Here is a 13,141-nt window from a genome sequence, read left to right as displayed (position 1 = left end):
GAGCGGTGGGTCAGTGATGGGGAGCGGTGGGTCAGTGATGCGTAGTTGTGGGTCAGTGATGGGGAGTGGTGGGTCAGAGATGGGGAGTGGTTGGTCAGTGATGGGGAGTGGTAGGTCAGAGATGGAGAGTGGTGGGTCAGTGATGGGTGAGTGATTGGGCGTTGTGGGTCAGTGATGGGGAGCGGTGGGTCAGTGATGGGGAGCGGTGGGTCAGTGATGGGGAGTTATGGGTCAGTGATGGGGAGTGGTGGGTCATAGATGGGGAGTGGTGGGTAAGAGATGGAGAGTAGGTGGTCAGTGATGGGGAGTGGTGGGTCACTGATTGGGAGTGGTGGGTCAGTGATGGGAAGTGGTGGGTCAGTGAAGGTTTGCGGTGGGTCAGTGATGGGGAGTGGTGGGTCAGTGATGGGGAATGGTGGGTCAGTGAAGGGGAGTGGTGGGTCAGTGATGGATAGTGGTGGGTCAGTGATGGGGAGTGGTGAGTCAGTAATGGGAAGTGGTGGGTCAGTGATGGGAAGTGGTGGGTCAGTGAAGGGGAGTGGTGGGTCAGTGATGGGGAGTGATGGTTTAGTGATTGGGTGTTGTGGGTCAGTGATGGGAAGTGGTGGGTCAGTGATGGGGAGTTGTGGGTCAGTGATGGGGAGTGGTGGGTCAGTGATGGGGACAGTCGGGTCAGTGATGGGGAGTGGTGAGTCAGTCATGGGGAGTGGTGGGTCAGTGATGGAGTGTGGTGGGTCAGTGATGGGAACTGGTGGGTCAGTGAAGGTTTGTGGTGGGTCAGTGATTGAGCGTTGTGGGTCAGTGATGGGGAGTGGTGGGTCAGTGATGGGGAGTGGTGGGTCAGTGATGGGAAGTGGTGGGTCAGTGATGGGAACTGGTGGGTCAGTGAAGGTTTGTGGTGGGTCAGTGATTGAGCGTTGTGGGTCAGTGATGGGGAGCGGTGGGTCAGTGATGCGTAGTTGTGGGTCAGTGATGGGGAGTGGTGGGTCAGAGATGGGGAGTGGTTGGTCAGTGATGGGGAGTGGTGGGTCAGAGATGGAGAGTGGTGGGTCAGTGATGGGTCAGTGATTGGGCGTTGTGGGTCAGTGATGGTGAGCGGTGGGTCAGTGATGGGGAGCGGTGGGTCAGTGATGGGGAGTTGTGGGTCAGTGATGGGGAGTGGTGGGTCATAGATGGGGAGTGGTGGGTAAGAGATGGAGAGTAGTTGGTCAGTGATGGGGAGTGGTGGGTCACTGATTGGGAGTGGTGGGTCAGTGATGGGAAGTGGTGGGTCAGTGAAGGTTTGCGGTGGGTCAGTGATGGGGAGTGGTGGGTCAGTGATGGGGAATGGTGGGTCAGTGAAGGGGAGTGGTGGGTCAGTGATGGATAGTGGTGGGTCAGTGATGGGGAGTGGTGAGTCAGTAATGGGAAGTGGTGGGTCAGTGATGGGAAGTGGTGGGTCAGTGAAGGGGAGTGGTGGGTCAGTGATGGGGAGTGGTTGGTCAGTGATGGGGAGTGGTGGGTCAGTGATGGGAAGTGGTGGGTCAGTGAAGGGGAGTGTTGGGTCAGTGATGGGTCAGTGATTGGGCGTTGTGGGTCAGTGATGGGGAGCGGTGGGTCAGTGATGGGGAGCGGTGGGTCAGTGATGGGGAGTTGTGGGTCAGTGATGGGGAGTGGTGGGTCAGTGATGGGGAGTGGTGGGTAAGAGATGGAGAGTAGTGGGTCAGTGATTGGGATTGATGGGTCAGTGATTGGGCGTGGTGGGTCAGTGATGGGGAGTAATTGGGCGTGGTGGATCAGTGATGGAGAGTTGTGGGTCAGTGATGGGGAGTGATGGGTCAGTGATTGGGCGTGGTGGGTCAGTGATGGGGAGTGATTGGGCGTGGTGGGTCAGTGATTGGGTGTGGTGGGTCAGTGATGGGGAGTGGTTGGTCAGTGATTGGGCGTGGTTGGTCTGTGATGGGGAGTTGTGGGTCAGTGGAGGGTCAGGGATGGGGAGTGGTGGGCTAGTGATAAGGGAGTGGTTGGTCAGTGATGTGGAGTGGTGGGTCAGTGATGGGCACAGTCGGGTCAGTGATGGGGAGTGGTGAGTCAGTCATGTGGAGTGGTGGGCCAGTGATGGGGAGTGATGGGTCAGTAATGGGGAGTGGTGGGTAAGTGATGGGAAGCGGTGGGTCACTGATGGAGAGTGGTTGGTCAGTGATGGGGAGTGATGGGCCAGTGATAGGGAGTGGTGGGTCAGTGACGGGGAGTGGTACGGTCAGTGATTGGGAGTGGTGGGTCACTGATGGAGTGTGGTGGGTCAGTGATGGAGAGTGGTTGGTCATTGATGGGGATTGATGGGTCAGTGATTGGGCGTGGTGGGTCAGTGATGGGGAGTAATTGGGCGTGGTGGGTCAGTGATGGAGAGTGGTGGGTCAGTGATGGGGAGTGATGGGTCAGTGATTGGGCGTGGTGGGTCAGTGATGGGGAGTGATTGGGCGTGGTGGGTCAGTGATGGAGAGTAGTGGGTCAGTGATGGGGAGTGGTTGGTCAGTGATTGGGCGTGGTTGGTCTGTGATGGGGAGTGGTGGGTCAGTGGAGGGTCAGGGATGGGGAGTGGTGGGCTAGTGATAAGGGAGTGGTTGGTCAGTGATGTGGAGTGGTGGGTCAGTGATGGGGACAGTCGGGTCAGTGATGGGGAGTGGTGAGTCAGTCATGTGGAGTGGTGGGCCAGTGATGGGGAGTGATGGGTCAGTGATGGGGAGTGGTGGGTAAGTGATGGAAGCGGTGGGTCACTGATGGAGAGTGGTTGGTCAGTGATGGGGAGTGATGGGTCAGTGATAGGGAGTGGTGGGTCAGTGACGGGGAGAGGTGGGTCAGTGATGGGGAGAGGTGGGTCAGTGATGGGAAGTGGTGGGTCAGTGATTGGAAGTGGTGGGTCAGTAAAGGGGAGTGGTGGGTCAGTGATGGGGAGTGGTGAGTCAGTCATGGGGAGTGGTGGGTCAGTGATGGAGTGTGGTGGGTCAGTGATGGGAAGTGGTGGGTCAGTGAAGGTTTGTGGTGGGTCAGTGATGGGGAGTGGTGAGTCAGTCATGGGGAGTGGTGGGTCAGTGATGGAGTGTGGTGGGTCAGTGATGGGAAGTGGTGGGTCAGTGAAGGTTTGTGGTGGGTCAGTGATTGAGCGTTGTGGGTCAGTGAAGGGGAGTGGTGGGTCAGTGATGGGAAGTGGTGGGTCAGTGAAGGGGAGTGGTGGGTCAGTGATGGATAGTGGTGGGTCAGTGATGGGAAGTGGTGGGTCAGTGATGGGAAGTGGTGGGTCAGTGAAGGGGAGTGGTGGGTCAGTGAAGGGGAGTGGTGGGTCAGTGATGGGGAGTGGTGGGTCAGTGATGGGAAGTGGTGGGTCACTGATCGATAGTGGTGGGTCAGTGAAGGGGAGTGGTGGGTCAGTGATGGGGAGTGGTGGGTCAGTGATGGGAAGTGGTGGGTCAGTGATGGGGTGTGGTACGGTCAGTGATGGGAAGTGGTGGGTCAGTGATTGGGAGTGGTGGGTCAGTGATGGAGAGTGGTGGGTCAGTGATGGAGAGTGGTTGGTCAGTGATGGGGATTGATGGGTCAGTGATTGGGCGTGGTGGGTCAGTGATGGGGAGTAAGTGGGCGTGGTGGGTCAGTGATGGAGAGTGGTGAGTCAGTGATGGGGAGTGATGGGTCAGTGATTGGAAGTGGTGGGTCAGTGATGGAGAGTGGTGGGTCAGTGATGGGGAGTGATGGGTCAGTGATTGGGCGTGGTGGGTCAGTGATTGGGCGTTGTGGGTCAGTGATGGGGAGTGGTGGGTCAGTGATGGAGAGTGGTGGGTCAGTGATGAGGAGTGATGGGTCAGTGATTGGGCGTTGTGGGTCAGTGATGGGGAGTGGCGGGTCAGTGATGGGGAGTGGTGGGTCAGTGACGGGAAGTGGTGGGTCACTGATTGGGAGTGGTGGGTCAGTGATGGGGAGTGGTGGGTCAGTGATGGGGAGTAGTACGGTCAGTGATGAGGAGTGATGGGTCAGTGATTGGGCGTTGTGGGTCAGTGAAGGTTTGTGGTGGGTCAGTGATTGAGCGTTGTGGGTCAGTGAAGGGGAGTGGTGGGTCAGTGATGGGAAGTGGTGGGTCAGTGAAGGGGAGTGGTGGGTCAGTGATGGAGAGTGGTGGGTCAGTGATGTGGAGTGATGGGTCAGTGATTGGGTGTGGTGGGTCAGTGATGGGGAGTGGTGGGTCAGTGATTGGGCGTGATGGGTCAGTGATGGCTAGTGGTGGGTCAGTGGAGGGTCAGGGATGAGGAGTGGTGGGCCAGTGATAAGGAGCGGTGGGTCAGTGATGGGGACAGTCGGGTCAGTGATTGGGAGTGGTGAGTCAGTTTTCATTGGGAGTGGTAGCCCCTGTGATGGGGAGTGGTGGGTCAGTTATGGGGAGGGGTGGGCCAGTGATGGGGAGTGGTGGGTCAGTCATGAAGGTGTGGCCCAGTCATGGGGAGGGGTGGGTCAGTGATGGGAAGTGGTGTTTCAGTGATGGGAAGTGGTGGGTCAGTGATGGGAAGTGGTGAGTCAGTGATGGGGAGTGGTGGGTCAGTGATCGAGAGTGGTGAGTCAGTGATTGGGAGTGGTTGGTCAGTGATCGAGAGTGATCTTCCACACCACATATGATAATTCACACCACAGAGGATCATTCACACTACAGAGGATGATTCAAACTACAGAGGATCATTGACACCACAGTGGGTCATTCAGACCACAGAGGATCATGCACACTACATAGGATCATTCACACTTGTGAGGGTCTTTCACACCATATAGGATCATTCAGACCACAAAGGATCATTCACACTACAGAGGATCATTCACAATACTGAGGATCATTCACACCACAGAAGATCATTCACACCACAGAGGATCATTCAGACCACAGCGGATCATGCACATTACAGAGGATCATGCACACCACAGAGGATCATTCACAATACAGAGGATCATTCACACCACAGAGGATCATTCAGACTACAGAGGATCATTCGTACTACAGAGGATCATTCACACTACATTGGGAAAGTTCATGATTGTTTGTTACAATATCCATATATGAATCAAAAATAATCTTTTTATTATTTCTATTTTTTACTTAAAGAATAGAGACAGGTTGAATGGTTTAAACCACTTAAATAACTTGCATCAGAGGCTTTCAGAATAATCATTTTATTCAATCTGAGTTGTTTCATTTTATGGTACGTAATCCTTTCGCCAGAGTCCCAGATATCAGTAATTAAATACACTGACAGCTCATCTAAACAACTCGTTTAGACTATCTTCACAAACATTTTCGAGGTAGAGGTAGAGGTATGTGGCGAAAACAAGTCTTTACAAAAACTTTGCTTTTGGATTATTTCTTTAGGTTCACACTAAACTTTTCAAACAATCATCCAGGCCTACAATAAGCATCACATCTGTCTTCATCGATGACCATATTCATCACTGTCCAATGGTCAACTGTGACATAAGCCATGTTTACCTGGCGATGCCTCCCCTTGTCGGACAAGAAATGTTCATTTGGCATAGCCTGGCAACAGCACCCATTCCTTGGAGGCATTTCTGAATACCATCTGAAAATACCAAAACATCACATGACTAGAGGACCTAGACCAGTCTCTGAAATGAACTTATCTTACAGAAAAATTGTTGGTAAATCATCTTAATTAAGAAATAATAAAAAAGGAGCCCAGAGACTCTTCATTTCCTGATATTGCAGTAATCTAGACTTGCCCACTTTTCTGGACACACATGAATAGAGGACAATGAAAGTCACACAGGTTTGAAACAGTGACTATTCCAACTTGGAAATATCTGCCTGCTGCCAAACATTTGTAGTGTAGATGGCCCCAGGCCATGACCCTCTTAACCTGAACAATACTACAATGGGGAACACAGGACCACACTGAAATTGTGTAGTCAGCAAAACACAAATTAATCTTGAGAAAAACTACATTTCATTAACAAGATTACCATGGCTGAAACTTAATTCATAAGCAGACTATGCCAAGTCTAACCTTTACCTGCCTTACACATGTGCCAGTCATGTTTTACTCAACAAAGAGCATGCCAAAACTGGTAGTGTTGTTGCAATTCATCGGTACACAGGCGCATCGTCAGCAAACTTTGCACGATACGATACCCAATACATTTAATTTGGCATCGATTCCCATTTAACCCCGTATCCATTGTCCATGATGATCTCTCATCCATATGAATAAGCAAGTACAAACTATTTTTTAAATTCCTCATAACTTTCTTGGCCGTCCTTTGGATACGAAACCGGCCCAATAACCAGACTGCTCAGCTTTTCCTTGCTGCCTGGCATAATAAAATACATCAACTGTTTGTTTCTCATCATTTTCTCGTACAGAATGGTTGGCTTGACTCATTGTCATGTTTGATGGGAATTAGTCAGTGTTCCTTCTATGGACTCTATTCTCAGTCTTATGACTGGGATTTCCTCAAAAAATGTCATAGATACAGTATTGAGATACAAATCACATGGTGGCTTCTGTATCAAGATATGTATCACATCGTGTAACGCCTGTACTGCAACACCCCTACAAACTGGTCATATCTTGGATTTAAACCCCCAATATTCTTCTAATTAAGCTTGGATATGGTGTTGCGTGTTGCCGCAATCAATATGAGCAAAGTTTGAACCTCAGAGTCTTGTAAATGTGAGTGAGTGAGTATGCTTTTACCCCGCTTTTAGCAATATTTCAGCAATATCACGGAGGGGGACAGCAGAAATGGGCTTCACACATTGAACCCATGTCGGGAATCGAACCTTGGTCTTCAGCATGACGGGCAAACGCTTTAACCACGGCTACCCGACTGCCCATCTTGTAAAGGAACACTGTTCCAGATTTAAATCAATTATTCCCAGTCTTGAACATAACTTAATATGAATATCATATATGATATTTATCACATATTAAATATGATACAAATTGTTAATTCCCCTTCCTAATTAATTGCTGAGAACTCTTGACAAAATATCCATTAACTTTGAAAGTCACATTTCCTTAAATCAAATGCCACTAACATTCAAATACAGATATCATTACCAGCGTAAAGAGGTCTGTCACCAGGCTGGGCAGACACTGCAGGTGACTGGTCTGTCAGTTGATAGTGCTAGCTGATATGTTCCTTACAACTCATTACATGGCTCACAATTACCCTCAAGATCCGGTGTAGACTAGGTCTTCAGCAACCCATGCTTGCTGTAAAAGGCGACTATGCTTGTCGTAAGAGGCGACTAACGGAATCGGGTAGTCAGGCTCGCTGACTTAGTTGATGTATATCAACATATACCAATTGCGTGGATCGATGCTCATGATGTGAATCACTGGATTGTCCAGCCCAAACTCGATTATTTACAGACTGCCATCATTAAGCTGGAATACTGCTGAGTGCGGCGTTAAAAAACAAACAAACAAAGAAAACATGTCCCCTTTATAAAATGTGTCCTATGTTGTGACAAGCTGCCCCCCCAAAAATTGTTATGAAGATTTTAGAAGTAATGTTTTTTGAGGTGATGGAATCAAGAGGTTTTCTTTCTGTAGTTTTAAGTTTTAAGATAACAACATGTAGCTCACATTACATTTTTTCTGGAACATTTAGAAAACTAATGATCAATTCATCGGAAACTAAATAATTGGCTGAGAATAGGTTTACAAAAAGGCTACCATAGCCGTAATGCTAAAAATGGGGTCAAATGTACACCTCGTTAAATATTGACATCATTACTGGGTATATGCCAGACATGCAATACTTCACAATAATGAGATCTGAGAAATGTCTTTCAGTGGCACTTAAGAAGCTGTAGAAACAATGAAGACAGAGTAGATTCCTGAGAACCATTTTGAAATGTCATCAATTCCAAACAAATGGTCGGCCTTTCCTAGTCAGTTATTTTGTTAAATGTACATGTCTGAGCACCATGTCAACAAATCTGTCACAAACATCTGTACTTCCAAGTGCACTGATGTGAACTTAAATCATAACAAATTATCTTATCGTAACTCAGACAAAACAAAAACCTCAAAAAGATGTCCGCAATACCTCTTCACACAGCTAGCAGCAACAGAGCATGGCCTCCCAGACAGTACAGAGTCTGACAACAGGCAGGAACAGATGTCCATGATGGTACAGAGTCTGACAACGGACAGGAATAGATGTCCATGATGGTACAGAGTCTTACAACAGACAGGAACAGATGTCCTTGATGGTACAGAGTCTGACAACAGACAGGAACAGATGTCCTTGATGGTACAGAGTCTTACCATCATGGACATCTGTTTCTGCCTGTTGTCAGACTCTGTACCATCATGGACATCTGTTCCTGTCCAGTGTCAGACTCTGTACCATCATGGACATCTGTTCCTGTCCATTGACAACAGACAGGAACAGATGTATGTACGTTTTTATGGAGACAAACCCTGGCCTTCAGAGTCAGTAACAAATGTCTTAATCAACAGAAAACACCAGTGTACAAGCTCAAAGAAGACTGAAGAAACGGAAGTGAAGAGACACACATCTTGTCTTGTAGATTAAAACTTGCTGTAGTACCACTACCCCTATTCTCAACATTCGCCCCCTCGATGTATGACAGTAAACATGATGCACAATGGGAAAAACACCCTGCTGGAATGTCAACACCCTTCCACAATAATTAAAAACATGCCACTTTTTCGCAACTCATAAAGAAACCCACTACAAGCCCTGTGCAGAGTTTTGTACACACTACCATAAATTTCAATAGAATCTGTGAAGAAGGTTTTTTAACGCCGCACTCAGCAATATTCCGACTATATGAAGGCAGTCTGTAAATAATCGAGGCCAGAACCAGACAATCCAGTGATTAACATCATGAGCTTCATTCTACGCTCAGTGAGCCTGACCACCCGATCCTGTTGGCTCTTACGACAAGCCAGGCTGCTGAAGACCTATAGTAACCGGGATCTCCACAGGTGTCAACGTCCAAGCTGTTTCAATTTTCACCTTTAACAATTCAATGGTTTGATTCTCAGGTTTTGATTTCATGAATTCATAATGGCATCCGAAAGTCCTTCAGCTTATATGACAGTGTTCATAATTAGAGCAGGATGATCTCCAAGACAAAGAGAGTCTATTTCTGTGCTCAAATACAGCAATATCTCCCCTCTCTATGGAGATTCTGTGTTCAACACAGGAGGCAGTCAGTATGTTGTGGCAGCAATGTTATTGCAAACGCGTAATGTGACGAGCTATGACAGCAACTCCTGGTAAATGTGACACGTGAATTGCATATTACACCTTGAAATGTATGCATTGTATGTATCACCCACAAGCTTCCCATTAAATGTACATCGAAGGTCACTTGCACATACTACACACATTATCATGTTGGGGCCTTCACACTGCCGACAAGTGAGTGAGTGAGTGAGTAACGCCGCTTTGAACAGTATTTCAGTTATATCATGGCATGTCAGCTTATTGTGGGAGGAAAACCCGAAGTGATGCAGGTCTTAGATGTCAACCACTTCGGTGAAACCTACGAGCACGGGTATGGTGCTGACAAACCTAGAAACATAATTGGGGCGAACCGGGATTCGAACGTACAATCATAGGTTTCTGGCTTGTCCAAGGGACGCAACTCTACACAGCGAATTGAGGCGCCTTAGACGACTGGGCCCCCCGTGCCCTCACTGCCAACAACAACTTGATGAGTGCATTTGTGTCATATTAACACAGTGCTTTTGTTACTATTGGTGTTGGAAGCTTTAACCTTCAGAACCAAGATCTAAAAACAACAAGAATGTTCGCATGTCAAATATGTTCCATTTTCAGGGTTTTACAGTAGGGTTGGCGTAGTGGCATAAACACTGTATTGCAACATATCACAAAATGGAGAGCTGTATTTCCATACATACTGCAAGATGTATTGGTGTCCAAATTATATACATTTGTACTTCTTCATGCAATAATCCAGACTTCAGACTTCAGACTGCAAGACGGGTAGTATGGATAAACGAGACTACATATTACGTCATCAATATGGAATGTAATGTCAACAGTGTGAAGTGTGTGCTGTTTACATGGTTTAGATAGGAACCCAGTCCATCCAAATGCCTCAAGATAGTAGATTTATATAATATGATATTAATTCTTCTGCGGCTGTATGGGAAAATATGGATACACAAGGATTGTATTGCAATATGTGTCTTGCTGACGACCGTATTGCAATACAGTAAACTAGGTTTATGACGAACACGCTTATTATAACGAACTGACAGATATAACAAAGTTATTGGCATTATTAGCCTTTTAAAATTAGCAGTCATGACAACTCCCCACATATTATACTGAACAACAAAAGTTCCTGTGATATTGAATAAGATTTAATACAAAGTTATGTTTTTTACCAAATCTGAACCAATTTCGGTTTACAACAGATAAAACACTCCTTTTAGTGTTCAAATGGTTTAATTTGTCATACTGACTTCAGAAAATATGTGATTTCATTAAAAAAAACATGAACATGCCAAAATGTCAATTTACAATTCAATAGGGTGTGTGTCCACCTCTGGTTGCGACGCAAGCAACACATCTTCGTCTCATTGAATGGACCAGGCGTCGCACAAAGTCCTGTGGGATATCTGTCCATATCTGCTGGAGCATGTTTCAAAGTTCCTGGAGTGTCTGTGGAACAAGTGGTTGACGTCGAAGGCGCAGATCCATCTCATCTCACATGTGCTCGATTGGTGAGAGATCAGGGGAGAAGGCCAGCCAGGGGATGACATTCAGGTTGTTTTGTTGAAGAGAATCCTGAACAAGTCGAGCAATATGAGGCTGGGAGTTGTCATGTTGAAAGGTAATGCCTGGGCCATGACAGTCAGTGAATAGAACTTGTCCCCACTGCATGGCCGTCCAGCGTAGACGCTGTCTGCACCACTGTAGTCGTACTTGACGGTGGTTTCCTGTCAAAATGTGAGGACTGGCGGGTCTTCTGGCGACAATCCCTGCACATCTGAGGCAACGACGTACGGTTTGTGAAGATATTCGTCCAAGGCCAGGAATGCTTCCTGCAGTCACTGTGGCTGGCTGGAATCGATTTCGTAGGTATGTTGTTCGAATCCAGTGGTCTTTTTGATTATTGGTTACACGTGGCCTGCCACTCTGAGGATGGTCTCTGACTGCATTTGTATGTTGCCAACGTTGCAATAAACACCAAATGGTGTTTCTGTGGACAATAAATTGATCTTGCAACATCACGTTGACTCGATCCTCTACAAGCATAGCAATGGCTCGCAGACGCTCATTTTCAAACAGTTGGGCATTTCGTAATGTTGAATAATTGCGTAATTGAGTGGTTGTTGTCAGCACGATGCTAAACGTTTAAATGCATATGGAATCCCGTTAACGCACATGTTTATGTACCCATTCTTGGGCAGTGAAATGCATGGGGCTTGCATAAAAGTCAACTTTTTCATGAAATGCATGCTTTTCTGTAGCAGTTGCGTTTTTGTGAGTTGATTCCAAACATGTACTACGATAGTGAAAACCAAACTTTACTTGTTTGAAAAGTACACTAAAATATTGGTGTCACAGGAACTTTTGTTGTTGAGTATATGCTCAGTCTGGTATTAAGCTACAATAAAAACACAAATTGTGGCTAGGTTAGCCAGCTCCTTTTCCGAGTACAGGAAGCTGAACACACCACCCCCAGTTTCGCACCAAATGTCACCTACTTGAAAATAGCTGTGCTCAAAAAAGGCATAAGTCATCTTGTTGAAAAGGTCAGCACCAAATATTGAAAAATATGGTCAGTTTTAATTACTGGATGGATGTACATTTAAAAGACATAAAAATCTTACAGAATATCATCCAATCACAGCCTGCAGATGACTCTCGATCTGCACCGAAGGCTGAAAAACCGCACTGTCCCAACTGGTTCTGATTTAGTGTTTAGAACCTGTAATGACGACCAAGTCATTCATTAATAGCTGTAAGGAATTATCATATTTTGGTGTAGCAGACATACCTGAGCTCCATACAGTGGTGGATAGTGGACTTGTGTGTGCAGAGTCTTCCATTATTCTTAAAACAATGCTATAGCAATATTCAAACTAATTCATTTTGTGTACTGAGGTGAAAACATATTTCATGAAAATATTAATTACATTATTTCGGTACTAAAATCTGATTTTATATTTTTTATAAATTGAGTTATTTGTTGTAACACATAACATCATAATTGATCATCCTAACTACGTTGAAACTATGTTCTTAAGTGATAATAAACATGTTTTAGTCACAAACACGTGACATTGACAATGTGAAAAAAGTGAAATGGTTCAGCCGGACAAAGTTTGTTGTTAAACACATATCATAGATTGTCATCGCGAAATTTACAGTGCACAAAATACCCCAATGTCATAAATATATTCTCCTTTACAACATACTTACATATACTGCTTCAAATTGCGAGGATTGTAGCTAGATTGTCAAAAAAATACTGTAGTAAATTCCATCGTGTTTGTCCGAAGGGAAGAAACTGCGTAGTTATGTAAAAACTGCATACCGCTAATAGAAATAGGGTGGGGTCCGATTTAATTATTTTTTTAAATATTGTCCCTTATAAATTAAATCTAAAACACACTGGAAATTATAACAAATGATTGCAGAAGAGAATACACCTATTTTAAACCGCGTATTCGGCTGAATTGATAGTTTCAAGAATAACTGTTGACTTAATCAATGAAAATCAACCTCGAAGAAAATTCTAAAAATAGGAGCTTATGAAATACGCACGCAACCTTTACCCTAGTTTGTGATGTACGCTGATTTTCCCGCTTTCTGCGTTAATCAAGGAGTTAAGAGATGGGATTTTGAACCGACCCTCCGAGGTGTGGTAAACTAGCTTTGAGAATAAGTGCAGGAAGAGTTACCTCCTCTTGCCATGAGCATTGCTGAGAGACCATTATATGGTCTCTGGCGTGAGCAAGAAAAAAGAATGTCGAGTGAAAGATATGAATGAACTAACCTGCAGATGAATGTACCTCACTGTCCTGACCTGCGATGGAGATGCGACAAGACCGAACGAGTGCGCGTGTGTGTGGTGATGCCTGCCACA

The 13,141-nt window shown here is 46.2% G+C and overlaps 1 long non-coding RNA gene across 1 annotated transcript; it reads right to left on the bottom strand.

The window, feature by feature from the left end:
- Nucleotides 1–5,232: 5,232 nt before the first annotated feature.
- LOC139472833 (uncharacterized) lies at nucleotides 5,233–12,543 on the bottom strand. Its single transcript, XR_011653902.1, has 3 exons — nucleotides 12,475–12,543; nucleotides 11,883–11,980; nucleotides 5,233–5,591 (listed from the first exon to the last, which is right to left on the bottom strand). It is a non-coding gene; the product is annotated as an uncharacterized lncRNA (long non-coding RNA).
- Nucleotides 12,544–13,141: the final 598 nt, after the last annotated feature.

This window comes from Haliotis cracherodii, unplaced genomic scaffold (genome assembly GCF_022045235.1).
Source record: "Haliotis cracherodii isolate W230 unplaced genomic scaffold, xgHalCrac1.p SCAF_25, whole genome shotgun sequence".
NCBI lineage: Eukaryota > Metazoa > Mollusca > Gastropoda > Lepetellida > Haliotidae > Haliotis > Haliotis cracherodii.
Note: the sequence above shows the minus strand (reverse complement) of the source record. Positions and strands in the feature narration are given on the sequence as shown.